This window comes from Chlorocebus sabaeus, chromosome 7 (genome assembly GCF_047675955.1).
Source record: "Chlorocebus sabaeus isolate Y175 chromosome 7, mChlSab1.0.hap1, whole genome shotgun sequence".
Lineage (NCBI taxonomy): Eukaryota > Metazoa > Chordata > Mammalia > Primates > Cercopithecidae > Chlorocebus > Chlorocebus sabaeus.
The window spans coordinates 56304056-56314969 of record NC_132910.1 but is presented as its reverse complement, the minus strand read 5'-3'; the positions used below and the strand labels follow the sequence as shown (position 1 = coordinate 56314969).

The window sequence follows — 10914 nt, the reverse complement described above, 5'->3', positions numbered from 1 at the left end:
CCACTAGATTTTCAAGGGCGGGGCAGGAATACAATTGCATATTATACCTACATACCTGAAATAACAAACTAGGAAAACAAACTGTTAAATATAATATGTTGCTTTCTCCAACAATGACAAATATGTCCTCATAGTAACCTGCAAGACCAGGTTCAAATTTAGACTTCTAATGGTAAGTAGGATTCTAAAAATAACCCCTGTTGTTGGCTGAATAGTGTTGTTACAGTCTCTAGTTAAGCATTTTTGTAACCTCAAACACAGCAAGAGTTCTCAACTGATTTTAAGTTAAGAAATTTTATTGTAACAAAAAAATAAGACTTTTTTTCTTTCAATCAGAGGAATAATATGCTACAAATGGAATTTAATTCTTTTAAATTTGAATATATTAATAAGTTGGATTTGAGGTACAGAAGATTGAAGGAAGAATTACCTGATAGGAATACATTGCAGTAATCTGAACACAAGGTGAGGAGTACTCAGATATTGGTATTATCAATGGAAATGCGTTTTTAAAATATCAATAAAAATATTTTCATACAGTTGGGTTTGAAATTGCAGTATCATTTTGAAGTAGAGATATGTTGTATGCAGTTAATGATATGAAACAAGGATTCAAGAAAAGATCCACATAGAAACAAAGAGGCACTTAGCCATAATTAGTATTATAGGATATCTGAAATTGTAAGAAAATAATTTTCAGGGGGGAATGCAGAGGGATCAGAATAAAACCTCGGAGTATTATGACAGATCAGGCACAGAACAAGGAAAATCTAGAGACAAAGAAAGCCAGAGAAAGAAAGTGCACAGAACGAAAAGCTTTTCCAGAAGGTCCCTGCTGAGATGGACCTGAGTAAAAGGAGGGGTGAGGCTCTAAGTACAATCAGGTGAATATGAACATGGAACATCCTCTCTTCCCTTCCACAATCTGCTTCTCTCTTGTATTTCTCATCTTGGAACCAACTTCTTGTTCTCTGTCTGATGTTCTGATGTGGTTTAACAAACTTGTTTGGTTTTCTTGGTCTCTGAGCTGGTTCCTGTTTGCTGACTTTGCTCCCATATAGGCAGATTAGACTTGCTGCTTCTGATCTTGTCTTTACCTTCAGCTTGACTCCATTAGAGCAGATTGAATTGGAGGGTTTGGGACCCTGGCCATGCTGGGTGTTCTTCAAGGTTAAATGAAACAACAAGGAGAATAAAGATTAGGAAAAGGATTAGAGATTAGGTGGTTATAAGTGGCCTTGAAGAGACCATCTCTTGTCAGAAAAGTTAAAAGAATATTAATTGATGAATCAATAATCTAACCTTAGTGTCATCACTTTGTATTACTGATTTTTCTAGGGAGTTTGAAGAGTACCTAATATGAAAATTTATTTGGTACTCATTATTTGAAGGAAGAAGTAGCACTAGAGTTCAGAGAGTTTTGTTATTACATTTCTTATTTGTCAGAATGTCAGAAATAAACCCAATTTCATTCGTCAGGACAGGAAACAAACAGCACATTAACACTTGGCTGAAGATGCTGCATAAACTATGAGGATTCCTCTAGTCAGGATCTCAAGCATATGCAATGCACAGTCATCCATCCCACACATATTTACTGAGTTCTTAGTCTATGCTGGGGACTATTCTATGTGCTGAGATTTGAGTGGTAACAAGAATATAAAATCCTTGCTGTGAAGAAATGTATGCTTTAGGGATGTGAAGTAGACAAAATTAAACATAAAAACAAATAAAATGCCTGTAAATACAAAAAATCACCTATATTGTAATTTCTTTCTTTTTTTTTTTTTTTTTTTTTTTTAGATGGAGTTTCTGTCACCCATGCTGGAGGGCAGTGACACAATCTTGGCTGACTGCAACCTCCGCCTCACAGATTCAAGCAATCTTCCTTTTCAGCTTCCTAAGTAGCTGGGATTACAGGTGCCCACCACCACGCCTGGCAACATTTTTGTATTTTTAATAGAGATGGGGTTTCACCATGTTGGCCAGGCTGGTCTTGAACTCCTGACCTCAGGTGATCTGCCCTCCTTGGCCTTCCAAAGTGCTGGGATTACAGGCGTGAGCCACTGTGCCAGGCCCTATATTGTGATTTCAATTCAATTTGCTTTCTCATATGTTCTCCAAATGTATTCTAATCTTCACTGCAACAAAACTTTTGCATGAATTTTGAACCTAGGCTGATAATTAGATATTTGTTAGATATTATTTATTTACTTCCTAATGACTACTGTATATCTTTAATCTCCATTATTGTCTTTGATTTTTCCACTAACCAAATCAGAGACCTGGAATCACTATAGAGTTCTTTCTTGGCAAGAAAATCTGCTGGTCTCCCTACCTTGTCATTTTACCTCTTCAGTACATTTAGAACCCTCCTTGTCTATGCCAATTCCATGGCTACTTAACTAAATAGCATTTATTGCTTTGGGTGATTTAAATTGTCTACTAACAGGTCTCTGCCTCATAATTTGAGTGAGTCTCTCCAATTTATCCCTTACCCGGAATGACCTTAAAACACAAATATGATCATGTCATGTCTTCATTTAATATCTTTCAAATACTTCTCATTAGTCAAGAATAAGTCATAAACACCCTAGCTTTGTTATCACAGTTTTTTGTGACCTGGACTCTGTTCTACTCAACAGCCTCAATTCTACCAGTTTTCCTCCCATCACCTCTGATCCTGCTATGCTAGTGACCCTAAGAATTTAGACAGGGCACAGACTTTGGGGATCCTTCAGACTTGGCTTCAAGTCAGGCTCTGACATGTCATAACTATAGTGGATTACTGAAACCTTACCTGGCCTTCATTTTGTCTTCTTTCAGAGGAAAGTAATGTTACTTACTTTGTTAGATTGTTGGGAGATTCAATATGTGTTTATTTAATAGTTATGTACTTTGTACATTAGGTGTCTAACAGAGTAAATGCTATAAACTATAGCTATAATTGTAATTACTCACCCTCTGTCTAGAATGCTTTTTCTCCAATGTTTACCTAGGTGTTCATAAATCAGCCTTTAATTTTTTCTTCAAACTTTAACATAGATGTCACCCTTTCTGAGATACTTTCCTTAAGCTTACAAGGATTAAGTTCTGAAGATTGTTAGAACTGGGTTCCATCTTAGTTCTGCTACATTCTACTTGTATAACTATTTTGCAGATCCTCAGTTTTCTCATTTGTTCAATGAGGATAAAAAAAATCTTATCTTGTAAGTTTCTTATTAAAGTATTCTTTTAAAGGACAAATAAGTCTACCCCTTCTTTCTCAACACATAAATATTCTCTTATTTCTACTTTTTCTCTCCATGTTATTGGTGTTCTCAATATTTCCAATATTAATGGAAAGGTACTGATCTTATTCTCCCAAATTATAGGTTTATTATGAGGTCCTTTAATCTTTCTTTGAAAGGCCTTGCCACGAGACAGAATCATTTGATTTTTTTTTCTACAGTCCTTTTAGAAACAGGAAAGCCTTTATTTATAAGTTTGGTAGAATCCAGGCATAAGCCCATATAAACTTATTTGTTTACGTGTATCAGATATGAATGCATGATGTTGCATAACACTTGCACCGCTAGAGCCCAACACCTGTGGAAATGTCCCTGTATAGCAGACAGAATCAATTAATGCAGAAGATTTGGTTTGTGTTGGGTATTGGCAAGTGGAGTACAAGTCCTATTTAGGGTAAAAAACATGTTCTCCTGAAAAAAAAAAAAATTGTTTAGTGGGGTAAAAGAGTTTCTTTAAAGGCAAACTCGCCAGTACTGGAAAAGACACATGGTCATGAACACAATAAATTTTAAATAGGTACCTTTACAAAATTACTACATGGTTACTTCTGTAAACACGCACAAAATATTCATTTACCATTACCTTTTAAATACTAACGTAATAAGGTAAAATTCTCAATTTGTGATATTCATACATTTCATTTTTGTTTTTATCATCCTCTTCAGTATTGCAAATACACCCCATTGCAAATCTATCCACACAAAACTCCAAAATCTCTGTGCAACCATGTTATTTAAATAATACTATTTGAATGATCATATCAGAAGATGAACAGAATTGATAGCAATGTCTTCCTAGACATACAATAATAGGATAGGAGTGCTTACATTTCCTGGTATAGACATTTTTTTATAACACTTAACAAATGGTCACTAAATGAAATCTACAGTAGGCAACCCACAGTCTCATTTCCATCTGTCTCTCTCTTTCTAAACATAAGTGCCTTCAATCAGCTCTTGCTCTATGGGTTTTTTAAAACTGTGTAGAAGTGCTTCCTTGATGAATACAATATGGAATATCTCAGCTTTATTCCCAGAGATTGAGGCATATCTGTAAAAAACTTGAAAGTTTGTAGGTGTTATACTAGCAACTGATTGCTGGAAAGTTGCTATTTACCGTATAGCCTTATAAAATGTTTAGCTTTCTCTCGAAATCTTTGCAAGCTATTTGGACCATGCTGAATGATTTCTTGAATGAGTTGACTCATCTTTTGCTGTTCACACACATATTCCTGAAAGGGATGAATCACCAAGAAGAGTGAACCTTGAGCACAGACTGAAGCTTGGCCAAAGTGAATACCAAGCCAAATAAATCAGCGTTTTCTTCAGCTGGGTTGCCCGTGAGGTAAGGAAGAATGGGCTACACATACACAGACCTCAGAGTTTCACTGAACAGAGAGTAGAGGGAAGTTCCAGGGATGAGGAGATCCTGACACAGCCAATCAAATCATTCTGGATTGGAAAGGCTCAGAGAAGCTAGGAGACAGAAAATGCCATAAAAATGCATCAAGTTAATTTCACGCTTTTCCACCTTCAACTTTAGCACAAATTAAATTTAATGCTCCTCAGCCTGAGTGGTCTGCATGCAAAATGGTACCACATGGTTGAGGCTGATGGAGATAAAAAGACTTTAGTGTTATATACAAAACAGTATGAAAATATTTGTTTTATGATTATGAGTTGCTTTACAGTAATTAAAATATCCCCTCCTCTTCTTCTTAAAGATACTGAAACTCTTGTAGATTACACATGTTAAAATTAAACTGTTTACTGTCCCACAATATTAGATACCAAGTTAAAGTGCTTCAATTTACACATAAAAATGAGTGGTCTCATTCATTAGATGATCTCTAAAACATCTTCTTGTACTAACGATTTAGAATCTAAATAGGGTCCATCTTTCTCTCAATGTAAATGTTAGAATAAAACTCCACAGGACAAAAAGACACCATGTGTGTATAGTCTTTGTATCTGGGAAACAAGCACATTTCTAATATTCTGTAGAACTGCTGACACCAGCTTTCTAACCAAGATGAAACAAATCCAAGCTAACACTGCTGACACACGATAGCCCTAAGCGGTAGGGTGTTTGACCTGTAAATATTTGTGAGAAAATAATACAAAATTTATCCTGCCTTTCTTTTCTTATTTTCTTGGTCTGGAATATAATATCAACCTACCAGGAACCCTGAAGAATTTTTGGGCTTACAGAATTTCTGCCTTCTTCCAGATCTGTTTCTTCAGGAATAAAGAGATGATACAAACCCACAGGAACTGGGTATTTGTTGTAAGAGCTAGGGAGAGGATCTAGGGACAAGGAAGAAAACTGAAAAATTAGTCAAAACTTATGTTTTGGGTCATTTTTCACCACAATTAACATGTTCTTCCTGCTCCTTATCAGTCTTAGGATATTTTTCTCTGTTTTATTTTATAGTATGGTTACCTTTCAGGGCCTAGGGTTAGAAGTTTCTGCTCAATAACTCTTGAGAGAAGCTTTTCCCAGCAACTCCTGTGTAACCCAGTGGTTTTGTGAGTGAACGTGAAAGGGAGAAAGTTGTGTTTTTGCTGTTTCTCATTGGGTTGGACCTACTTTGCCATGTTTCTTTTTGATGGGGGCAAAAGAGGTGGTAAAAGTCTTTTAAACTTTTTATTTTTATTTTTCAAAAGCTAAAAGAAATGTAAAGGCATTGCAGATGTAAATGGGGGACATTGGGTTGCCATGGTCATCTTTTTTCTTTTCATTACAATGACACTCATGAGAGAGTCTAGTGCAGTCTACATATTGCACCAAAGAAGGCAGAAAAAGAATAAAAATATGTTTTATGCAAGCTAAACTAAACCTTTCCCAAATGATGCCTAAAGATTCCTTGATAATTTTTGTTCACCACTGCATTTCTATAAAGTGTGACATTAATCTAAAACATTTCAATTTTCCAGTGGAAATTATGGTGAACGTGTATGTTCTTGGGCAATCTTATGGAATGTTTTTCTTCTAATTTAAGCAAAATATCCTAGAGAAATATTATTTCATTTTTTTTCCTGAATTTAATTTTTTTTTTTTCTTAAACCTCCCCCTAAAATCCTGCAGTGAAGTTAAATGCCCATGCTTTTCTCTAGTGGAACCCATCCACCCCATCTCTGCTCAGTGCTTCAGTCTCTGGTAGTTTTCTTCTCTTTCTCTTTTCCTTCCCTATCCTCACCTCCATCTCCTGGATTGGTAATCCCCTTACCCACCTTTCTAAAAGTTGCTCAGATACCTCTGTGAGACTTTCTCTGTCTGCCCCAGAAGTGTTAGTTGCTCCCGAAAGTGCCATGGAAACCTTCCATTAGCACTTAACTAATTGTACTGCAGTTATCTGCTCACATCTCCTTCTCCCACTGGACTGTGATATTCTTACAGACATGACTATGCCTTTGTCAACTTTGTATCCCTAGTGTCCAACCTAGTACATGGGCACTCAATAAATGTTTGATAAATGAATGAATCAAGAGCTGGATAAAAGAGACGCAAGCAGAGCAGAGCATAAAAGAATTAGAGCAAGCATATAAAGGGCAGCATAAAAGGCTGCTGACTGTCCCACTGTCCCTCCCCGCATCCCTTGGGAGAGATGGCGGCAGTATCAATGTGGACGTGAGGTAACTTTGAAGTGGAAGCTGGACCTGATCAACAGGATGCAGTAAAGCAAGTGAAATCCTTGATCTGGTAGACTCTAGCTAAGGGGTAGTGGTTGTCATGTACTTGTGTGCTAAAGAACTAGTGATTTTTAAAGCACTTAAGCATGCTTGTAACTTGTGGATAAGTGATAATCTGCAACAAGTGTTAATACTAATGATGAGTTACAACTTATGAACTACCACCTATGTAGCAGGTACCTTCAAGGCTAGGCACTATTCTGTGTTATCAGCAGTCATCGCAAGGACCCTGTGTCCATTTTATAATTTTAAGTATAAAGGGGTAAAAACTAAGAAATTTTAAATATTTCAGACTAGGTCACACAACTGTTAAGTTTTGAAACAAACTGAACTGCCTCCATCAACTGAGGCCAAAATCCGCTGTTGCCAGCGATTCATACCAGGAAAATGTCCTGGAAACCAGTAAAACTGTCGCCTGAACAGTGGTGGATTTCCACTGACATGTGACCAAATCAGTTCTTAGTTGATTCTAAGAGTCACCAGAGTCCTGTGATTTGCTGCTTTTTGCCAGAAGGACTTCAGAAAGTTCTTAATTATTTTGTAACACTGTTCTGTTGGAACTTTGGCCAAGGGCTACATTTTGCTAAAAATCAACAAGGTTATAGTATGTCAGGATCTTTAGCCTGCGGGAGCATTAATACACCATTCCTCCTAGGTTTCCTTCAGAGTCTTAGGGACATAAAACACCTTGTTCCTCACATTTTCTTTTTCTTAACCAAAGTCCACAAGAAAGCCTCATGTCTGTTCCTCTCATGTGCGCTCATTCTCCTACTATTAATACTAGTAATATCACGCAGTTTTTCCCAGACTCGCTTTCCCACTTCTTTACGCCCTTCCAACTCTTTTCTTTCCTTCTTCTGGGACCTCTGTATCATGATAAACAAAGCTTCCCATACCCTCAGTTTCTTCACAGAAAGCTCCTTTCACCTTCTTACCTACCGGGCTGAGGCCTGAATCTCGCTTAAGAACGTGTACCTTTCTCTTGTGCCCTTCCATGGCGGCGGTTGATTATTTTCTCAGTCCTAAAGAGCTACAAGTGAGGGCTTCCCTCTCTCAGAGGTTCCCATCTCTACAACCGAGCTGTCTTCAGCCTTTGTTTACAAATCTGTGCTTCCAAAATTCTATACTCAATTTTTTTTTTTTTTTCAAAAAATAAAAATAATGGCCAAATTTTTCTTTTTTGAGACTTCTTTTTTCTCTCTCACTACCTGTGTCTCATCATTGATCTGGATGTAATCTGTTGTTACTAACTTTTAAAAATAGTTGGTTTGTTTGTTTTTGTTTGTTTGCTTTTTTTGGTTTGCAATTTGTTTATAGCTTCTTGCATGTAAAACATTTAAGACAAAAATTTCCCTCAAAGATTTACTTGTATTGTGTTGCAAAGTTTTAATATGAAGTGATTTTATTAGTGTTCAGTTCAAAATTCTTATTTCAGTATGACATCTTCTTTATTAATGAGTTTTGAGTAATACTTTTAAAAAAAACTTTAAAGTATATGATTTAAAATATATCTTTTGTTTTTGTTTTGTAGCAATTTCATCATAGTCAGAGTACATAATCTGGATGATATCTATTCTTTGAAATTAGTAGAGAATTACCTAGTATTTGCCCCTCACCTGTTTTAAAGATGGTTCATGTGTGCCTGAGAAGAATGGGAATTTTCTATTTGTCAGATCCAAAGATCTATGTATTTCCTCTAAGTCGAGCTAGTATTCTCACCACCTTTTTATTGTCATCATTTTTTTTTTTTTTTTTTTTTTGGTCTCCTTTATGTAAGAATAATATAAAAAGGTGTGTTGAAACAATGCTGGGGTATCTATTTCTCTCTGTAACTCTAGTGTGGCTTTTTTTTTTTTTTTTTTTTTTTTTTTTTATAATTTTAAGCTATTTTACAAGTTGCTACAAGTTTTAAATACCTAGGTCTTCTATATTGAGCCTTATCATTAATTTTTGATTCCCACTCCCTTTTTTATCTCTATGAGTTTTTTGGCATAAAATTAAACAGATACCCTAGCTTTGTTTTGATTGGTAGTTGCTCAGTATATCTGCATCTTTTTACTTTTAGCCTTTTAAGAGCTTGTATTTTAGGTTTGCCACTTTGAAAACAGCATAAGACTGGATTTATTCCCTGAGCTGAGAATTCTTCTCTTCTTTGAAAGGGAGTCCAGTTCATTTATTCATTTTTGATTTCTGATATTTAAACTTGTTTCTACCATCTTACTTTGTGGTTTCTAATTCTCACTTTTCTGTGATTTTTTTTCCTTTGTCTTTTTTCGATTGCTTCAATGCACGGACAAAGGATATAAACTCATTCTTCTTTATGGCTGCATAGTATTCCATGGTATATATGTGCCACATTTTCTTTATTCTGTCTATCATTGATGGGCATTTGGGTTGGTTCCAAGTGCTGATATGTTTTCATAATTAGATCAAGGTTATGCATTTTGGGGAAGAATGCCACAGGAGCTGCATGCCTTCTCAGGGTGTCAAATAAGGGAGTAAACAATGTTATATGGATACATATGATGATAATTTTGATCAGTTGGCTAAAGTGGTATATGTGCTTTACTACATTGTAAACTAATCGTTTTAGCATTTGTAATTAATAAATATTTGGAGGAAGAGACTTTGAGAATCTATAAATATTTTGCCTTTGTTTAAATTTTCACTGCTAATTTTAGCATCCACAGGTGGATGTTGCTTGTATCAATTATTACCATGCTGTCCCAATTGTGATTTTCTGTTTTCCTCATTCCCTTCATTTATTAATTGAAATTTTTCTATAAGGAAGTATCATTCCTTTTATCTGATTTCTTTATTCACTTATTTTTATCATGGTATCAACTCATGGATACTTATTTTCTCAGTTACAGTATAATACCATCATCATTTATTTTGTTACTCAAGTTTTCCTGATTTTAGTGATAAGAAGTCAATGGGAAGTGATACCCTCATCATTAAACAACTTGTTTTATTGCATACCTCTTTACTTTCTAGTACAGGATGCTTCAGGTTGTTCGTGTATTTTTCCAGCCTTGAAATCAACGACTTCTTCAAAGAACCCTGATTGCTTATATTGGAAAATGGTATTTAGAAGCCCAGAGATCTAGACACCAATTTTGCTCATTGCATGGAGATATCCCTGTGTTGAATTCTTTTCAGTGAATAGAGCTAGGAAATATACCTATGTATACATACCCAGGCATGAACACAAATCTCTGACATCTATCATATCTATAACATTGTTCTATCTAATCTATCTAAAACAAAATCCATGAGACCATACTGATAACTTTGACTCTAGCAACCCAGTATTCACACCAACCTTCCTTCTTTCTTTGTAACTTCTTCTTTGACAGTAAGCAATCTAGTTATCATGATCTATAATATATTTACTTATTTGTTCAAGCCTAATATACATGTAATTTTATGAATGCTGAATGATATACTCATGAAAGGTACATTTATCAACTACAGTTTAGTTTTTGTATAGATCTTTCTTCTTCAGCCTTACAGTATGAAAGTATTTTGCCCAAGGTTACTGAAGTCAACTTTCTTCCTGACTTCCTTCAGTGTGGTTATGTAATTTACGTTTAATACAGTTAGATTCATCCTTATAGTTTTCATTCCTTGAGTTTCTCTGACATTGTGGTTCATTTCTTAAATTTATGTATGGTAAATCTCACTCTTTCTGGTGTACACTTTTAGAGTTTTTGGCAAAGACATAGAGTCAGATATCTATCACCACATTTTCTTACAGAAGAGTTCCGTCACCCCCACAATTTTCTTGTGCTGTCCCTTTGTAGTCAAAATTCAGTACTGATCTTTCCAATTAATCTATTTTCTATGTATCTGTTTTTGCTTTTTCCGGAGTACCATATAAATGTACTCAAGTTATGTGTAGCCTTTGGGGTCTGGTTTCTTTCACTTA

General features: G+C 35.5%; 1 long non-coding RNA gene across 5 annotated transcripts in view; it reads right to left on the bottom strand.

Annotated features, from left to right (window-relative positions):
• Positions 1–385: 385 nt before the first annotated feature.
• LOC103236063 (uncharacterized) overlaps positions 386–10914 on the bottom strand; it is a 237813-nt gene continuing 227284 nt past the window's right edge. For all 5 annotated transcript variants that reach the window (XR_012093400.1, XR_012093403.1, XR_012093399.1 and 2 more), the window contains one exon: positions 386–1163. This is a non-coding gene — a long non-coding RNA (uncharacterized lncRNA). The remainder of the gene's footprint in view (positions 1164–10914) is intronic.